The sequence below is a fragment of the Ictidomys tridecemlineatus genome, chromosome 10 (genome assembly GCF_052094955.1).
Source record: "Ictidomys tridecemlineatus isolate mIctTri1 chromosome 10, mIctTri1.hap1, whole genome shotgun sequence".
Taxonomy (NCBI): domain Eukaryota; kingdom Metazoa; phylum Chordata; class Mammalia; order Rodentia; family Sciuridae; genus Ictidomys; species Ictidomys tridecemlineatus.
In genome coordinates, this window is record NC_135486.1 from 94,652,868 (window position 1) to 94,674,104 (window position 21,237).

Here is a 21,237-nt window from a genome sequence, read left to right on the forward strand (position 1 = left end):
CACCTTGGCAGGTGCACCCTGAAGAGAGAAGGTGCAATGCAAGGCAGGCAGAGGAGTCTCTTGCCCTCAAAGAGGTGAAAAAGAAGCTCAGGGAATCAGGAAATGCACTCACAGCCCAGTGCCCACCGCAACCCCAGATAAGGACAAAACCAAAGAGAAACCAGCTTCGTTCGAAGATACAGGAACATGAGGATGGGTCAGAGTCCTTCAAAGACAAGTTACAAAGCAGTCTGGGCTCAAACCCTTGCATTTCCTGTGCCATCTGGAATCAGGAAGGGTAAGGAGTTTCTAAAGCAAGAGAAAAACTTTTAAGTAGGTCACCCCACATACAGGACCTTGAGGAATTCTGGTTGCTGGCTGCTGTCGGCTGGTGCCAGAGCCCACACCCCTCTGCATTTGATCTGAATCAGGTTGCCTTTTTGCTCTGTCAATGAAACTGGCAGACTTCCACCCACAAACACTGCTGGACAGGCGCGCCAGCCAATGCCTCTGCACAGGGAATCTACACTCGCCAGCAGAGGCAGAAGCACAACAGGCTCAGTGACCAGGTTTCCAATCCAATTTCCAGTGACTGTACACATCCTCTTTAAGTATTTCAGTTGAGAGTATAAATACGATTCAGACGTATTTCCAGAGTCCCGTTTCCCTCTCTCCTCTCACGGTAGTGGTTACGTGCCAGCTTGAGTTGAACTGGGTAAGAAGGTGGGGTTCATGGAAGGGGATGGTGGAGGAGCTTTTGGGGGAATTTGTTTTCCTTGAAAGGCAGACACACATTTTTTTTCCCATCCAGAGTTACTGCCTCTTCTACTTAATTCTCTTTATCGCCACACTGCACTAACTTCAACCTTCAGATTTATTTATCTCTTTAGGTTTCAATTTGCACAACCCTTTGATCTTTATTTGAGTACTTCCAATATTCCTGGGGAGTTAGAGGGAAAGTTGTTGGGCTTAGTAGGTGCTGAACATCAGACATAATGGTATTCAAGTGTCCACATCCAGAGGCAAATGAACATGAGTTTGGGTTGCTGTATATGGGTCCGAAGAGTCCCCAAAGTCTTGATCCCCAGCATGATGCTATTAGGAGGCGAATGAAGTTTTAAGAGGTGAGACCTCATGGAAAGTCTTCAGGTCATTGGGGGTATTCCCTTTAAGAGGATAGTGGGACATCATCCTCTTCCTCTTCTTCTCTTTCGCCTACCAGCCATGAGGTGGGAGGTTTTGCTCCGCTATCCACTTCCGCCAGGATGTGCTGATTCACATGAACTGGAACCTCTAAGACTGTGAGCCAGAATAAACTTTACCTCTTTATAAGTTGATTATCTTGGGCATTTGTTATAGTGATGGAAAACTGGCTAACAAACAGATTATCTTCAGGCCTTGGACACTGTGCTTTTTTATCCTTATGGTAGAAAAAGGGAACTTGATAAGCCAAAGTTAAAAAGGTTTGGAGACTTTTGAGTAAGAAGTGCCTTTATATCATCAAAAAAAATGTGTGTTTTATATAAACTGGTAGACCATCTGCATCCTTTCCCAGTGTTATATCATTAATCCTCAGCCAGGCACAGTGACACACACCTATAATCCCAGTGGCTCGGAGGCTGAGGCAGGAGGATCACAAGTTTATAGCTAGCCTCAACAACTTAGCAAGGCCAATGCCCAGTACCCAAAACAAACAAACCAACAAAAACATCATTAACCCTCATGTGAGTATAATAGGTATCTCACTTTAACAAGGACCTGGCATGTTAGGTGTGGAATCAGGCAGAGGGCAAGCCGTAAGCACTGGATAAACCCCATGTCTGAGAGAGAAGAAATGAACAAATCAATTAGACCTGAGCTTGTATGATAACTAGAGATCATACATTCCCCATAAGGAAGAAGTGCTGCTATGCTAATAATATATTGACATTTATTCTCCGTACATAAAATGCACTAGTTCTTTAAAGTATCGCTTTAAAAAAATTGCCCCATTTGCCAACAAGTGGTGACTGCAAGGGCACAGAATTACCTTCCGATAACAAAATTCTTACCCTGTATGTTCTCTAAACATGTAGGACTCTCGGATATTTGTTGTGGAGGGTGTCCTGAATGAGGTTGGAACCTAGCCAAAGAACTCCAAAGCACAGACCAAAGAGGGGAATCAGAAGAAAGTAGGCAACTCGGTTTATTAACACAAGAGCTGCCCCTGACCTCTGCCCTGGCTCCAGGGACGTCCCTCACTGTCTCAGCCACCCTGCAGCTGTCCCTTCCTGGTTGTTGATCACCTTCCATTGTCCTTACAGAACAGAGCCACCTATGAAAGGGACACGAGTCCAACAACCCATTCATTCTCCTGGTGCCGGAATGTCTCAAGGTCATGGCAATAAATAACCTCTGATCCCCCTGGAGACATCACAGCTGCTGGGTGGGACTCGCCTTACCTGGTCCTTCCATCTGAAATGTCAGTGTCCCCTCACTTCCTTCATTTTATATCCCCCTTTTCCGATTTATTTTTTTCCTTTTGACATGAATCACTGTCGAATCTACCAAGGGAGACACTTTTTTTATCCTCTGAACTGGGGGCAAGGACAATTTGGGTCCGTTGTATTTCCTTCTGCATCTCCAGCACTTAGAACCGTCCGTCAATAAATATTTCTTGCATGAATAAATACATAGTCAACTTGATCGTTGGTAATGGATCTGATCTCCTTAAAAGAACGTTCCCTGGTGAAGCTTCTCTTTGGACAGACTCCAGAGCAGGACCACCCAGCAAGACCCCACAACCTCAAGTAGCACGACGCTGGAAAGCAAATTAAGCCTGACCTTTGAGAAAACTCATTTCCACGTCTTAGGGACCCAGCCAAATAGAAGAAAGGATAACGGGCCTTCTACTGCTACATTCTGCCCAAACCGCCAGCATCCTGGCCAGAGGAGAAAACAGAGAGCCGTTAGCATGGGCTTCATTACACCTTAACCACTGCAGAAGGGTAACAGGGAAATGAAGAAAGGGCACCTGTCAATCTAGCAACCTGTGACAAACCTTGGCAATGCTTCTCAATATCATATGCTTCATTAAGATGAATTTGTCTTATTACTGATATTAACAAAAGCTATTAGAGGAAGGAAATTCATATTGAATGTGGCAAACCAGGAAAATACGGAGAAAGATGCAAAATTCACTCATGATATCATATCAAAGAGAGGGAAACTGCTAAAATGTGAATGCTTCAACACTGAGTCAGATGTGTCTAGAATCTAATGTGTCACATCAAATGTTATTTTTTTTGCTTTTCGTTGGATATCATCAATGCACCATGAACATTTAATTGATTCCATTTTCTAATGATGAAGTTGGGCAAGAGTAAAACATGCAAGTGCTGGACAAAGTATAAATTGGTATAGATTGGTTCAGACTTTATGTAAAGAAAACCTTAAACCAGTTTACAGCATTTGATTTAATAACTTAACTTCCAGAAGTGTACCCTAAGAAAGCAATCTGAGAGAGGAAGAAAGTGAGAGAGCAGGGAGGGTGGGAATATATGTTCACTGAAGATTCAAGTATAATAGTGAATTGGGAATAAATTAAATTGGTTAACAAATTACAGTGCTTCCCAACAATAGAATATTACACAGTCATTAAAAATGTAAAGGTCCCTATTTATGCTGTAAACTGCGTCTTGCTTCATCTACCTGCCTGATTTCCCTTTCCTGCTCTACTTGTTTACCCCATATCCTTAATCCCCCAAGCATAATTTCTACTTCACCTGTTCATTATGTTTATTATTTATTATCTGTGTCCATCTGTTAAAAGGTATTTACAGAAAGGAAAATGATAAATATCACTCTTCTTCAAGGTATTTCAAATGCCCAGAAAAGTTCTTGACACATACAAGGCACTCAGTACATAAATATTTATTGTAGGATAGCATCCTAGAACTGGTACTTCTTGGTAAAGAAGTATAAACATGTTCAAAACTTTTAGGATATCCTATAAAATTATTTCTACAAAGATATATCTATACCTATGTCTATCTATATGTATAGATAGATAGATCTTCGCATTTTAAAAGTGACCTTTAAAACACATGAAACAAGCTTCAGGATATCATCAACACTGCTCCCCCCTGAAGATCCCAGCCAAGGGCAAGGGGTTTGTTCTATCAAAACTTACAAAAATTGCTTTCTCTGTCCACAATATCCTCCTCTTCTACTATGAGAACTTAAAGCTTTTTTTGCAGGGCGGTGTTACCAGGGATTGAACTCAGGGGTACTTGACCACTGAGCCACATCCCCAGCCCTATTTTGTATTTTATTTAGAGACAGAGACTCACTGAGTTACATAGGGCCTCACTTTTACTAAGGCTGGCTTTGAACTCGTGATCTTCCTGCCTCAGCCTCCTGAGCCACTGGGATTACAGGCATGTGCCACCATGGCCAGCTTAAAGTTGTTTTAAAAAGTTAAACTTCTAGAATTTTTCTTTACAATCCACATAGTTCTACTGAATGATCTAAAAATCATTCTACAGCATAATCTAGAAGTCATGATGAAGGGTTATTTGAGACTATTTTTCTGTTGTCATGTTACGTGTGTTGTATGTATGGTTGTTTTTATGTGAGTTGTATCTTAAGAAAGAATCTTACAGAAATGGTTCATCAAATAAGACAAATGAGACCTACTAGCAAGATTTATTTACAGAGAATACTCTTTGCATATTACTTAGTCATAATATGCTACCCAATCCCTTCTCATAGTGATGAAATGTCCTGTTCCCACGGAGAACTGAGACACTCCCTCACTGGTGGAAGGTTTCCACAGGGTGAGTGGCAGGACCCAGTGAGCCCATCTGTATGCCAGAGCTGGGAGGCAAGGTCAGGAGGCCAGGGTCCCTTGAGCAGAGGCCTAGGAGTTAGACCCAAGAGGGCAGAAGTTCAGGGCCTACGGACATGGAACCAGACAGCAATTTGGAGAATTCCAACTTAAGGAGCAGCACATGACAGCCAACTCCTGGTGCTGCTCAAGGCCAGACCTGTGCTGGGCTGAGTGACAGAGAGTCCTGAGCTGAAACCCCACCCCCTAATTCTAGGGCCTGGCTGAACTTAAACATTTCACCTGCAGAGCGTTTGGAGGGCACCAGTGATACTGAGCCTGTGCAATGTTGTTCAGACCCGAGCTTTGGAGATTGCAGTGGTTCTTCCTAAATACTGGGGTTTTCTAGAATCTTCTTGAGATTGGTTTCTGGGACTCCTCAGAGAGAATCTATGAAAACAGAAATAGTACTGTAGTTTACATCTATAGAGCTTTTATATTATGATACACCTGTACTTTTTAACGTTACCTCATTTAATATTTACAACAGAGTCCAATTATAGGTGAGGAAAAATAAAACACAGAAAGGTAAATTGACTTATTCAAAGTAGCACAGCTATCAAAAGGTGGATCCAGGACTTAGATGTCAGCTAGGATTTAGTCTTTGTGCTAGATAGCTAGCCCAAGTTAACACAGGTCACTTAGAACTGGTGTCATTTTCTACTCCTTGGGAAAAATGAAGACCAGGAACAATGACTTGTCCATCGGCCATAATATAAGGAAGCAATTGATGATTCATAAATAGTACTTGCTTTAAAGCTCTGAGGGTTTTTTTTTTCTGTGTTACCCTTTAAAAAAAAAGTCCTGAAATTTCAATGAAATTAAGAAATGTTTAAATAGGTTGGCTCCCATCCCTGAGACTCTGTGAGGGGTGGAGTGGTTTCACCATTCCCCATTGTTTAGTCAGTTATCTTTTACATCCTCAAAGAAAAGGTCCTTTTTCAAATGGACCTTCATTTCTCACATTCTCGTTTGCCAAAATGTACTGCTATTCTATTAGTCGCTAGTGAACTGAAAGGGTTGTTAAAAAAAAAAATGTGCATAACAACACTGATAGGGTTTGAGATCAAATAAAGCTCTCAGAATGGTCCACTGTGGTGCCAGAGCTGGGAGTCCATTCCCCACACAGGCAGCCCAATAGAAGAAACATGACCACACAGATAACGCACAGGCCGGTGCCCGTGCAGCCCCTGGAATCAATGAAGCTGGCTCCCTCCGTCCCTGGCACTGATGGGAAAGGGAAAAGTAGACCTCGATTATCCTGAAATTATTCTTGAGGCCTGCTCACATGAGCCAACGGATGCTAACAAAGAGGGTTTGTTAAACTGGGACCTGTGCCATAATTTTTAACAGTAGATTGGGCGTGGCGAGGGAGGGAGATGACTTAGAGGGGACGTTGGCAGGGGCAGAGAATGAAGAGCTATTATGCGACCAACAGCGACACATCGGATTCTGGATTGTTTCAATACTCTCTTTGCGCTTGGAGACTTAGTTGTGTCCTAGCCTATTTATTGGCCTTGGGTTATCCATAGTGCACATTGTTGCTGTCCACTGAAGTCCTTTTAAAAAGGGAAGAGTTCAAGGCCATGTAGCCAACTAAGGTCTTGCTTTTGCTCGAAAACATATTCCAGTCTGAGCCCAGGTGCATGCTCTTTATCACTGTCCAATATCTTCTAACATATTTTGATAGCAACAAATCTTCCCAGCAATGTCAAAAATAGTAGGGATGGTCTTATCAGCTGGATTTACCTTCTAAATCCTCTTTGAAAAAGCTCATGGTCCATTGTCTTTCGACACACAATCCTAAGGGCCACTTGAGGACTTTTATAAGAAGGTTCACACATCTATAAAAAGCATTTTTTTCATTATTCTCTCTTCCCATTTCCATATCCAAACAGGCTCCTAGGCTAAAAAAAAAAAACTACTCTAGTTATCTCAACTCTACCATCTTATCACTTTTGTGCACAATGCAAATCAAGTTTACACTCCACTTACCCAGGAGAAACAACCTGGCAAAGATCCCCAGAGATCAACATGACCATATGTCTTTGTTTGCCCAAGACACATGGTGTTCTGCTGTAATTATTAATAGCATCTCTGTTCACTCTCAAATGTGCTCTAGTTGGAAGATAAATTAATGATCTCTCTACCAATGATCTCCTGGTTGTCAAATCTGAAAGACTCTCCCCCCCACACACCCCCGTTTTTGTATTTCTTGCCACTCTGAAGAATTTGATAGTGTTATTCAATCTCACAATAATAGAAAGCTTCTCTCTTGGCCTCCTGGGTACCCTTCTCTGCTGTATCTCTGCCCTAATTTATTGTATAGATTCTCTTCCTTTCTACAACTCTCAAATGTTAGTATACCCTAAGGTTTCATATAATAGCCTCTTGTCATTGTGTGTGTGTGTGTGTGTGTGTGTGTGTGTGTATGGGTGTGTGTGGGTATGTGTGTGTGTTGGTAGGTGGGTGGGTGTGTGAGTGATCACCTTGGATGATTATCTATTCCTTTGTCTTAGTCCCAGTTTATAATCCAGTGACTGTTATCTTCTTTCTCCCTAGTCAAAACCATCTCCTAGTTCCAAGTCTTTTCTAGCTGTGCATTGCACCTGCATCTCCAAATCAAGGTATCCAAAACTGAGCTCTTGTCTTCTGGCCCCAGGTCTGATGTTCCTCTGCTTTTTCATGAATACTGGTGGACCACAGGCATTCTGCACCTGCAGTGTAGCCACAGCCTCCCTGTGGCCAGCCCACCACAATATGACCAGCCATCCGCCAGCCAACTCTCAGATACATGTGGATAGATAAGTGTCATCTTAAGCCAGTGAGTTTTGGAGTGACATTTTTGTAGCAATAGCTAACCAAGGCAGAAATTCAGCCTGGCAGCAGAGTACTCACACAAGAAAAACTTAGCATATATAATATCACCTTCAGGACAATATTGGATCACAAGAGATGAGATTGTTATGGGATGCTTAAACAGTGGCAATAAAAGTGTACGAGGTGGCTGAAACAATAGTGACTTTTGTCTGTGGTGGTAACGAAATTGGTAAGAAGACTGTTACCTCTGAAAACGTGGAAAACAGACAAGGTGAGGAGGTTTCAAGATGGCGGAATAAGAGAAGGTCACTTTCATGGCTGCTCCGTGGTATGAAGCCAAACAAGCAGTTCGGCAGCTTCTCAGCAAGGTGAGTGAACACAAGAAAGCTGGGGAAGGAACTTCACTGGAATTCAATACTGGACATTCAATGCAGACTGGGGACTCAGAAGGTTGGATATAATAACACAAGGAAGATAGACAAGGAACTTTATTAACTTATGAACTTGGGGCAAGATAGTTTTTGAAGTATCAAAAACATGAAATGGCTCGTTTTAGCTGTGTACCAGTAAAGATCTACATAACAGCTTCTGGCTTAGTTAAAAGAGACGGAGGCTTATCAAAATAAAGGTTCCTGACCTTCTCCAGGAAACTGCTCAACCACCAAAATGGGCATATTTTCAATGTTCTCTCTTCAGAAGTGGCCAAGAAGATATCCTAAAATGGAAAACAAGGGCCATGAATAACGGACTTACACTGGCCTCTTCTCAGGGAGAAGAGTCTGGATCTAATCAAGGACCGTTCCCTAACAATGGTAGGAGGACCTGGCAATTTTTGCTGGGTGACATTTCCAAATTGCTCTGGGTCAGTGCTATGTGTCTTCCTTTCTTTCCCTTTCTCATGGGAGTGTTTGTTCTGTTGATCTTATCCTGTTTTTACGATTTTATGTTGGACATGAGTAGAGAAGATGAACTGTTGAGTTTATATGTCTCTGAAGTAAGAAGAGCCACCTTTGGAACTGATACAGATGATGAAATCTTGGACTTTGAGCCTGATATCAGGATTCAGTGAGTCTTTTGTGGTCCTGGATGCTAGCAGGTACATTTTGCATATAGGAAGGATATTGACAACTGTGGTCAGAGGGCAGTCTGTTGTTGTAATCCTGGCCCCAGTTCTTTGCCCCTCCTACATCCATCCCACTGCACAGCCTCTACATAAGGAACACATTTCCCTTCCTGTTGACCTTGGACATAGTCATGTGACTTGCTTTGGCCAATAGAAATGAATGGAGTGAACCATGCCCACTCTGAGCACAGTCAAGTGGAGGCTTTGTGGGGTTCTGCTTGCCCCCCTGCACCTCTGCCATCCCCACCAGAGGGACATGACCTGTGCAGTTTGCTAGCTTGAGCAGGATGAGAAACACAGGAAGCAGCATTATTTCATCCACTAAGATGCATAGCTGGACCTGCTGCCATTGGCTGAGCAGAGCTATCTAGAGAAGCCCAGCCGAGATTCACTGGCTACCACCAACCTTCAGATCCATGAAAACATATCCTCGTTGTCTTCAGACACTAGATTCTAAAATAGTTTGCTCCACGGCATCGTCATGGCAATAGCTACTTCATGCACATCACCACCCATGCAGTGTCCCTTCCCAAATTCAACTCCTCCACGTCCTTACTTCAAAACTCAACCATTATGGGCCCTATAAAACCTCCTCTATATCCACTGTCCTTAGTCTCTATGTCATTTCCTACCTGGTTAATACGAGATTCTCTTTACTGTGTTGCTTAATCCACTCTCCCCAGTGCCACTAGGGCCAAGGCCTCTCCAATTACAAAACCAGGATTATCCCTCAACTTAAAACCCTTGAATTCGTCCCCTTATGTCACAGGAGTCACACTCTTGGGACTACAGGAGCTCATTCTGTTTGCTGAAGGCCATGTCTTAACCGTGTTCGACCCTGAGGACCGTCAGTTTCTTTCATTACCCACAGTGGCCTCCACTCCCCTCTGTTTTACACTTGATCCACTTTGTCCATTTCTTTCACAATCCCTGTCTCACAGGTGGTTATGCAAATACACCACAAAGCAGTACAAATCTGGTGGCTTTTGACAACAGCAGACATTGACTCTTTCGCCGTTCTGGAGGCTAGGAGTCCAAAGCCAAGGTCACGATTGCTCCAAGACTCTCAGTAGCATCCTTCCTTGCTCTTCCTAGCTTCCGTGGTGACTGTGTTCAACCTGCCCTTGCACTTGTTTGGTTTGCAGCCACGTCACTCACCTCCATCTCTGCCTCTGTCTTCACATTTTTCTTTTCTCTTAAGGACACCAATCACCAATCTGGGCCCACTCTAACTTTGACTATGAAAGACATCTCAACACGCTAAGGTCCCAGCAGCCCAAGACTCTTCTCTCAGCCACTTACCTTTACAGTTCTTCCATGGGAAACAGGGTTCAAACAGGATAAATTTCACCCAATTTCTTTTAGATACAATTTGTCCTTAACATGCCAGAAGTCTATTTTTGAGTTATGCCGTTGGTCATCTGGTCAAAACACTGAGACTACTCAGTCCTCTAGTATATTCTCTCTATATTTCTTTCATTAGAAAATACAAGTCCTACTTCCCAAGGGAGAGAATTAATTAAAGAAATGAGACTTGATGTAAACATTACCAAAGTGCGCTTTTACGAAAACAATCTACAACCTTAATATCCCCAGAATTCACAGATAAGTCTAGGAATCATTTTCATTTCAATTTTATAAGAAGATTGAAACATGAATCAAAGTTGTCTATTTACCCTGGAACATGATTATCAAGATTTCAAAATTATAGGTGGTTTTTTATCAGGTCCCTGTGCAGATCTGCTTCTATCAAAGTGTTGAGTGAATTCCCATTTGTTGAATACATGAATTTCCTTTTAAAATCCAAGCTGGAATGATTTTCAGAACCTCTCTTCCACAAGTGCAAAAGGACAAAGGAAAATTTAATGAGTGATCTTTTTACAAAGAATGAGGGCAGGATGAAGGAAAACCAACAATAAGAGATGGAGAAGTATCAGTGGTAGCATCAGCAGGAAATCACAATCACCCCCAGACATGAGGAGAAGAAAAACAGGAGCAATTTCCAGAACTAAACTACAGCAAGGCCTCTGACAGATCTGCAAAAAGGAACAGACAAATGCAGCCCCTGCCACCAAGAGGTCCCAATGGAGACAGAAGTTTCTACCACCTTCTGATGTCCTGCTAGTGCCTCTCAGGGTTAATTCTAACCCAAATCCAGAGGGCAATGAAGCCTGGTGATGCAGTCCTAAAAGGTCAGTCACTAGGGGTGAAGAAAAAGGTGAAGAAAGGTGGAAATGGATCGAAGGCTCATACAGAGAAATCCAGTACATATACTTTAATCCAAAAAGGATTGCTTCTCATTAGACTGTCAGGCTGAAATGCTCTATCCCTGCTCAAAAGAGGAAATGAACTAGGTTAAAGATTTATAGATTGCGAGACCCGAAAGAGTGTTAAAGGGTCACCTAAACCAGTCCTCTCACTTTACAGACTGATGAAATGGAGGTCCTCAGAGATAGAATGACATGCTTAAGACTGCCTTCGAGTTAATAAGAATTTAGAGTAAGACGCGGGTTCTTGTTTCCCTGTCCAAGGCTGATTGCTCTGTTCATGCAGCTCAAATTCTTTCCAGCCCTGTGAGTCTCTAGTAATAGATTTCCTCCGGAAACATCAATATGAACACCCAGCAGAATGCATAGATTAAGGAATTTCAAAGAAAAATTCTCAAAGGATCTCAAAAGACTTGAGCTGGATATAACATTCTAAAGACTCATGTTTTTTCCTACCAGTGATTAAACTAGTTGATCAGAAAGACACCTAGTCTTAATTTTTTCTTAATTTAAATATGAAGTATATGAATCTGGAAAAAAATAAATATAAATATGAAATATGTAAGTTATATATATATATATATATATATATATATATATATATATATATTACAATTCTTGCAATGTGTCTTAAGGAGCTAAGCAATTGCTTTCTAATTTTTCCCCCAAAGTATGTAATATAGCTTCTGTTTTTTTACATGCACCAAGATGCTTGATAATAAAGGATTCATCTATTCCAGAAGATTCTACAAGATTCCAGAAAACTGTAGTATCTTACAATTTCAATTTTTTTTTCCTGATTTATGGAGAACCTGCAATTTGCCAGGTTTTGTGCTAGGTGCTACAGACACAAAAATGAGAGAAAAATACACTCTGTCTTCTCAACAACATTGAGAAGCAAGAGCGGGAAGTACCGTGCACCCATTACCAAGTGGGCGGACTGGGGCTCTGATTCAGATGTTCTGATAGTGCAGCACAGGGGAGAGTTGGTTATTACCATCAAATGACACAGTTTCACCTAAACAATGTTTCTTAATCCACAGACTTTGGGACACTGGGGGAAGCTAGGAATTTCTCTCTGGAGAAGCGCTCATTCACATACACATCCAAACTTTGGAAACCATAGTGAGGAGTTTAGGAACCTTATCTTACCCGAAGATCTTTACTGTGTTCTGACACCAACAGAAGACGTAAGCTTTTGGGTTTCTTGTTGTTTTATTTCCTCCACTCCCCCTAATTAAGTACAAGTCAGTGGCTAGACCTACGTATTGCCTAACAACAGAATTTCATTTTGAGCTTCATGGTACATAACCTTACTATTTTCAGATGATAGTGATATGAAAATGAGTCAGGGTATTTTATGAAAGGCATGCAATTTCTGGAACACCCTCTTTTCCTTGAACTGGCCAGATACTCATTGGCCGACGTTGAAATACAACCTAAAACCAACCCTAGATAAGATAGATAATATTCTGAGAGTATTCTCCTTTGTGCTCAGCTAAGAAGGGAAATGCAATGCATTCACTTATTCAGAAAATATTAATTTAGAATTTACTATGTAGAGGCTTTGAGCTCAGTGCTAGGGGTAGAGTGAGGCAAAGAACACTAGAGACTTCTACTAAAAGGGAAACTGACCAAAGTCAAATGAGAATACACACAGGAAGAAAGAGACAGCAAAAATGATATTGAATTCAACTGAGAGAACTATTTAGTTTTTCAGAGTAGAAGAAATTTCATAGAATCTTGAAGATTAACTTGACGTTGGGCTAGTCTTGACCATAGGGAATTGCACAGCAAATAAGAAAAAGTAGATTCTGTTATTGGACTGTGTGAACCTCAATGCTAGCCTCACCTGTTGTGTGCATAGCCTTAACTACTCTGTGCCTTGGTTTCCCTATCTGGAAAAGGAGGATAATAATAAAAAGTGCTTAGCATAGCTAGGCAAAAGCAGAAAACTCATTCAGTTATCAAATCAGGTTCATTTTGGTTTGTGCAAATCTCTAGCTGAAAAGGATTTGATTCCACCCAGAGGTTGGCATTGTGTACTTGGCCTTAATCTGATTACACAGGTAAGGACCACTTTAAAAGTCTGATAGACTACAGAGTGTATTTCCCAAACTGTACGTATCTCTAGACCCCTAAGGCCAAAAGAACCCTGAAGTTTTCTCATCACCATATCATTCTTAATATCATTATTTGCAACATTTTGCTTGGTTTGATTGTTTTAATAACTGCTCTAATTACTTAGGACTTGTTTTAATTGATATTGTTATTCTCCACCCAGCACTCCATAAATTATGTGAACATCACAACCTACAAGTAAAAGGAATAATATTAGAGTGCATGGGTAAATGTAGAAAAGTATTTGAAATGTTATCCACATGAAAATTTCCAAAAACTAGACCACAGAAGAAAGTGTTGAGTACTCTATCCACAAGTCTGACTCAATTTTCAACAATATTCCTATGCAAGTCCCCAAATATTATTTCTTCTAAACTGTATTCATTCTATTCATTCACAAAGGGTTTGAATTTTCAGTGTTATACTCAGATTACATCTAGTGGAGTATTTAATATTTGATCATTTCAAGATGGTGGTGACTATCAGTTTGACAGACTAAAAACAACTTAATCAGAGTCATCGGAGAAATCTATGAAGTCATTTTTCAGTGTATAAAGAATAACAGCAAATCCTGTGCTTTATGAAGTTCCTGAGTAGTAACTGTCTAATTTACCACATAAAAACTCTTCACAGCTTGATAAGATACAGATGATATGGACTCCTGAACAAATATACAAATGATAACTTGGATAAAAGGAGTTTTTAAAGGACTGGTTTTATTATTTATATTTTGAAAAGCATTATTCACATATTTTTTAAAACATATTCTCTACTCTTTTTGAGGTCTGAAATGAAATGTGTTGCTCGGATCATAGATCAGAGAATGAGTCCTTTGGATTTTCAACATATGTGTACTTTTGCAAACTATACTAAACTCAGAAATAGTCACATAACAAACATAGGCCATGATTATCTTATTCACTCTGTGTAATTATTACAAGAGGAATGCACATTTTAAATTTTCTTTTAGGACATCTAAAAGTGTATAAAAGTAAATGATTCTTTGAAAACATTTATTGATTATCAGTTTGCTTCAGGATGATAAAAAGTAAACTATGAAATGCATAAATTATGCTTAAGAAGTATCTTACAAACCATTGTTTTTCTCTATCCCCTGTTCTTTCAATCTTTTCTTTGGTAGCACCAGATTTTATTAACTGGATTGATTTTCCTTGCTCAGGGAAGAAGGAGAGGGTAGTTCATATTCAATGGCTTCTCTAGAACTTGCCTTCAGAATTCCAATGTGACTTGAACTGATTACAAATGTAGGTTCAAAGACTCCAAGTTAGATGTTGATGATTTTAGTAATTTCAAAAATCATTTTGAGGCTTGGCATGGTGGCGCATGCCTATAATCCCAGCAGCTTGAGAGACTGAGACAGGAGGATCGTTAGGGCTGAGGATGTGGCTCAGTGGTCCAGTACCCCAGTACCCTCCTTAGCAAAAAAAAAAAAAAAGTTTTAAATAAATTTGTTCTTTTTTGAAAGGAAGAGGTGACTACTCATTGTCTGAAACCAAGAGTTTCAGAATTTTAAAATTACAGTCCCACTGAACGAAGCAAACTGCAGTTCTAACCTAAGGTTTGGGAAAGCCCGGAGTTCAAAGATTAGGTGACTTTCAGAAATTGAAGTGTAAATTCTTCATTCTCTCTTAAAATGTTTCATGACAGTTTCGTATTGTACCTTTATAGTAGCAAAAATTTGAAAATATTTTTATATGTAAACATCTAAACAAAAAAAGAAGAAATTGAATATACAAGCAAATTCTTACGTACCTATCACTATTTTTCAACGATATGTACTTTCTTCCTACTTGCTTCATCTAAATTTTCCCTTTTCCAACTTTTTAAATTGGAGAATTCTAACTTAAATCCCATGTATTATATGATTCCTGTAAATATTTCTGCATGTATATCTAAAGATAAAGGACTTAAAAATACAATTATAACACCACTGTTGTGCTCCACAAAATTAACAGTTGTTCCTCAATAATCAGCCATGCTCAAATTTTTCCAGTTGTCTAAAAATGTCTTTTTTGCAGTTGATATGTTCAAAACAGAATCTAAATAAATTTATATATTGCATTTCATTTTTATGTCTCTTAGGTTTTTTTGAATCTATAGCAGTCTCCATGTCTTTTATTCCCACACCACTTATTCATTGAAGAAATTGAGTATTTTTCACCCTTATGGTATTAGCTATATTCCTCTACCTTCTATAATTTTGCAAACTAGTCCTTAGATTTAATAGCTTGACTGTATTCAGGTTTAAGTTTCAGATGAGACTATTCCATAGGTGATGCTGGGGCTGGGTACTTCTTAATGCTTCACATCAGAATGAACATAATATATTATCCCAATTTTAGTGGTGTCAAGCTATATCAGTGGGCCTATTCTACTATAAATTAAAATTTCTTTTCTTTTTTTTTAAAGAAAGAGAGAGAGTGAGAGAGAGGGAGAATTTTAATATTTATTTTTTAGTATTTGGCGGACACAACATCTTTGTCTGTATGTGGTGCTGAGGATCGAACCCGGGCCACACGCATGCCAGGCGAGCACGCTACCGCTTGAGCCACATCCCCAGCCCATAAATTAAAATTTCTATTATTATTATTATTATAAAATGTGCCCATCAGTATTTCACTTAATTGCTTAGCTGTCATTACTGATTGTTGATAGGATCTGTTATTTCATTAGAGTTTCAAAATAGTGATTTTTCTAATTATATCAGTCCTTCTGCAATTATTCATGGTAATTCTTCTCTAAGGAAGAAATCTTTCCTATTGACTATTTGGTTATTTCAAAATTTAGACCTTATGGGAAGTTAAGATAAATACTTGGTTTTTTTTTCTTATATAAAGTTTCAGAATAATGATTTGATGCCCTAACAACCTCCAAAGGTAATCAATGAGTTTTCTTTCTAGATGACCATTATGTCACATGGACTTTCATATTTATTATGAAATCCAACCCTTTGCAGTTACTATTCTTTTGGATTATACAATTATATAACCAATCAATGCAATCTTTGACCAGTGAGAACCCCTTCAAATTGGTCCTTCTGTCCTCCTACATCCTTTTCCCCAATGTCCTTTGGACGTGAGTCCAGTAGACTTACATTCATTACAAAAAAGCACCAAGTTCAAGTTGTAAACTTCCTTCCTTCCTTCCTAGATCTGACATCAAATTTTCCTTCTCCTACAAAGAAATGGTTTTTAGATTCACAGTCTGAGCTCAAGAGGTGCTCCTTTTTCCTGAGCTGTTCTTCATTTGCAATTTTTTTCTATTAACTTGAAAATCATGGTTCCTAATAACACTAACAAATGACACATCTGCTTAATCCTATAATGTATATGTACCGGTTTCAGAATCATAACAGTACCAGTTGCAGTTTAAGGTTTCTTTGTGGTTGCTTTTATTCTTCATATGCACCCAACTAAGAATGCATGATCACAAACTGTGTTTTAAGATTTCTTGAAATATGGCTATGCCACCAGTATTCTAGAATTGTTTATTTTAGTTTGACCTTTGAGAGTGTTTGTTAAATTTCGTTTCAGTGTTTTTACTTGTGCAAAGTATTTACATGGTTCCAAAGTTAAAACATAACTGTTCTAGCTGCCATCCCCTTCTTTCATCCCTGTTATCTCCACAGAAAACAAGTTTAAGATGTACAGCTTCATCTTTCTGTTTTTGAAAACATAGGCCAATAAATATTTATATTCATACTTAATTCCTTTTTCAGCATCAAGGTAATGTGCTATATATGTTTATCTGTAGCTAGAAACATATCCCAGGGATCACTTAATGGCAATATATGGAGATCTTTCTTGATCTTTTATACAACTACATAGTACTCAGTTTAAGAATATGTTATACCCTTCATGGGGTAATATTATTTGCTTTCCCACAGCAACTATGAAGTGGCTATTACTCCAAACTTGCCAATGGAATATGCTTCTAGAATTTTAGAAGTTTGCTGACATGATAGGAGTATGATTTTAATTACTGTAGTATAATTTTAATTCACAAATCTCTTATTATGAGCAAGGCTGAAAATCTTTTATATTTTTGAGAGAAACTTCCATTTCTTTTTTAGTAAACTATTATGTCTTCTGTAATTTTTCTATTGGATTATTGGTCTTCTTATTGATTTTTAGAAACTTTATATGGATATATATTCAGGGCTCTTAGTCCATTTCCATAAGGTAAATTGCAAATACTTTGTTAGTCTTTTTTTTTTCTTTACTTTACAATATAATTGCTCTTTTCTTTTTTCTTTTTTTCTTCATTTTTTTTCTTTTTGTACTGGGGATTGAACCCAGGGGTGCTTAATCACTGATCCACATCCTCAGCCCCTTCCTTCCTTCCTTCCTTCCTTCCTTCCTTCCTTCCTTCCTTCCTTCCTTCCTTCCTTCCTTCCTTTCTTTTTTTATTTTAAGATAGGGTCTCAGTAAGTTGCTTAGAGCCTCCTAAATTGCTGAGGCTGGCTTTGAACTTGTCATCCTCCTGCTTCAGCCTCCTAAGCTGCTGGGATTACAGGTTTGTACCACCACAGCCGGCTGTAGTTATTCTTGTTGTTGGTCTTTTGTTTATTTGCTCTTTGTTCCAGTCAGCTTTTTCATTGTTGCGACTAAAAGACCTGACAAGAATAATCTTAGAGGAGGAAAAAACTTATTTGAGGGTTTAGTTTCAGAGGTCTCAGTTCATAGATAGCAGGCTCCATTCCTCAGGGCTCGAGGTGAGGCAGAAAAATATGGAAGACAAGTGTGGTGGAGGGAAACACCTCCCCTGATGAGGAGGAAGCAGAGAGAGACTCCACTATCCAGACACAAAATATATACCCTAAAGTTGCCACACCCTACCTAGGTTACCACTCAGTCAAGCCCATCAGGGAAATAATTCACCGAGTGGATTAAAATATTTTAATGTCTTGTAGGGATAGTTCCCTCATTTCTCCTTCTTTGTCACAGTTGTTTATCCTCCTAACAGGGCTTTAAAATCAACTTGTCTAACTTCAGCAAAAAAGAAGAACAACTTGTTGGTAGCCTTTCTTGGATTCCATTAAATACATAAATTAGCACTGGGAGAGTTGACATGGATTACATCTTGCCCTACAAGAACACAGTGTGTCTTATTTTATTAAAGTTTACTTTTGTGGCTTCCAAGAGAGCTTCATAATCTTTCTCATATAATTTGGATTTTTCTTATCAGTTGAAGTCTAAGTATTTTGTACTTTTGCTACTTTTAAGTGTGGTTTCTTTTTTATTCTTTTTCTAATTATTGTGTGTATATGTCTGTGTGTGTATTTGTGTTTCTGTATGCATGTGTATGATTTTGAATTTTATGGGATAATTTTATATCCTGCTTCTCTATTAAATTTTTAAGTAGATTTTTCACTAAATTCTTTTGCATTTCAGGATATATAATTATATCATCTTCAATAGGAAGAGTTTCACCTCTTCTCTAATTTCTATCCTTCTAATTGCTTTATCTCTTCTAATTGCATTAGCTAATACCTCTAATACCTCTAATTAGTTAAATAATGGACAGAGTGAGCACTCTATCTTGTTCCTGATTAAGAGAAAAAGCCCCCAGTATTTCCCAAGTAGGATGCAGACTTTGGGGCTGGAATATCACATATTTTATCATGTGAAGAATTAATTTTCTCAATTTTAACATAGATGATTTGGCAAGTGTGTTTTTGAACATTATTGGAAATAATCATATGACTTCCTGAATTCTATTTATTTGCACCAAGATTTTAGAGTCCTCTGGAAATAATCACTTCTGAATATTAATCCCCTTATCTTTTTCTGGCATATAAAGAAACTAAGAGGGAGGAGACATTTTTGAACTGCTCAGTATCAGTAAGCACTCTGATTCTTTGCTCAGCTTCTGGCTTATTTCCTAGATATGTAAGCAAAGATGGAATTGTTTGGCTAAATGTAACTCTGTTTTTACGACTCTTGGTAAAACACCATATCCCCCACTGCTGACTCCACTCTCCTTCTGGCACACGCACAATCAGGCTCAATTTTTGAAAAGCAATGGCTTAAGATCTCCACGTCTTAAGAGACCTGTAACAAGTTAAAACGCTCCTCAGCCAGGACTGTAGTGCACACGTTAAGCCCCATTTCTCATCGGAGAGCACAGACCCAGAATACACGAGCAGATCCAAATTAAATGCAGACGTGTTTCAGCTTGGGAACACAATCCAATTCCAGAAGTGAGAGATCAGCTTTATTAACCAGCCACCCACCATCCCAGGAAGATGGCAAGAATCAAAACCAGACTTTCCTGGTGTTATAAATTGGATTCCTGTCAGCAGGGGCAACCATTCTCTGAAAAATCCAACTTCTTCTTTCCACCGTCCATATAACGTCACACTCAAGAACTAAGTCCAACGAGGTGTCTCAAGTTCCCTTTCAGGTGAGAAACTCAAAATAAAAGGCTGAGTATTCTGATGCCTGAGAGGACTCCTTTTCTTCACTGCTAGAGGGAAAACCTCTGCGGGAACTCCGGAAGGAGGAAGTGGTGTTACCATGGGAAGACTCCATCCCTCATCAGTTGTCTTCTCCAAAAACCTATTCAGGCAGGTGCTGTTGGCAATAAGGCTCTGCTTTTAATTCCCACAGAGAGAAGAATAAAGATGAAATGGCCAGACATGGGCTATGAGCCTCCCTCACTTATCCCATGAAATTAATTAAGATGCAAAATGGGCATCCAGCATTCAAAAATACCCTTTCCTTAAAGACACACACAGGCGTATGCACACACACACACACACACACACACACACACACACAGGCACACATGCTTCTGAGGTATGAATGAGAAGAAGTGATATCAACCCAAAGCCAACCCTCCAGTTCTCCCCATATCTTTTGTTAAAATGAAACTCCTCTTTTTAATAGCTTCTTTTTGTATCTTAGGCATGGGGGTGATTCCAAAAATATTTTGGTTTAACCGATACTACAGGCCTCTGACATGAGACCAGGGGAAAAAAAGATAAAATTATTCAAGTCTTAGAAGTTCTCATGTCTCTTAACTAGTTCATGAGGCCAGACTTTCCATATCATCATCATTGCCATATCTAACCCCCTACTTCCACCATCTCCATAAGTATCTTAACCATCTTCTTTAGTATTTACAGTGTATCCATCAAGATGGCCACCATCCCCATCATTCCCATCATCCCCTCCATCAGTCCTATCACCTCCTCCATCAGTAGCTCCACTGTCCCCATGAATACCATTACCTCCATTCGTACGAGCACAGTCTCCATCAGAACCACTACCGCCTTCATCAGCGCCTCCCCCATAGCCATCAGTACCACAACCACCACCACCTACAACCTGTTCTTGTGCTTTCTCTTGCACTTACCTCTCATGGCAGATGGGATGACCTGGGCTCTATGACTAAGTAGCATAGCAGCCCTTCGTTCCAAATTGTCAGAAATACAGAAATAGATAAAACAATTGCTGTTGATGAATCAAAATGACTTTTTTTGTTGTTGTTGTTATTTTCAGAACCACAGAGGTATTTTCAGGATAAAGCTAAAAGAAAAAAATATCCTGGGCTTCAGACCCTGGGACCTGGGTGAACTGTCAGATTCTTTCCCCATACACAATCTTTGTTTTTATTGTTTATTTATATTATGCTTGACACAGTCTTCATATTGCCATTTGAGCCCACTTCCTCTTATTGTGTCATCTTTGGTAGAGATGGAACCCAGCTGGTGACCCATGTTCTCCCTAGAGACCTCTGTATTGAAGACTTCTCTCTGAATCCTGATAAGCTGACCTTCAAACCCTGCCTTCTAGCTTTCCAGCCTAAAAATGTTCTCTAATGACTGTGATAAACATCACTCGTTCACACTGTTTTAGGTGTGTTTTGTTTTTCTGATTTTGGACATGGAAATTTCTTTCAAAACCTTTATTGGGATGGGGACCAAAGGGACCATGGAAGAAACACAAGTAATAAAAAATTATGCCTTGCCCCTCTTTCATAAGTAGCCAAGAAGATCCGTTCAATGCCAGAGCTGTCTATGATGCTGTGGTGAT

At 39.5% G+C, this 21,237-nt stretch overlaps 1 long non-coding RNA gene across 10 annotated transcripts in view; it reads left to right on the forward strand.

Moving 5' to 3' along the window:
• LOC110599002 (uncharacterized) overlaps positions 1-21,237 on the forward strand; it is a 112,632-nt gene that overhangs the window by 81,846 nt on the left and 9,549 nt on the right. The window contains exon 8 of one of the 10 annotated variants that reach the window (XR_013426724.1): positions 7,409-15,264. The exons of the other annotated variants lie outside the window; for them this stretch is intronic. This is a non-coding gene — a long non-coding RNA (uncharacterized LOC110599002). Of the gene's footprint in view, positions 1-7,408; positions 15,265-21,237 lie in introns of those variants that run through there. 10 annotated transcript variants of the gene reach the window in all.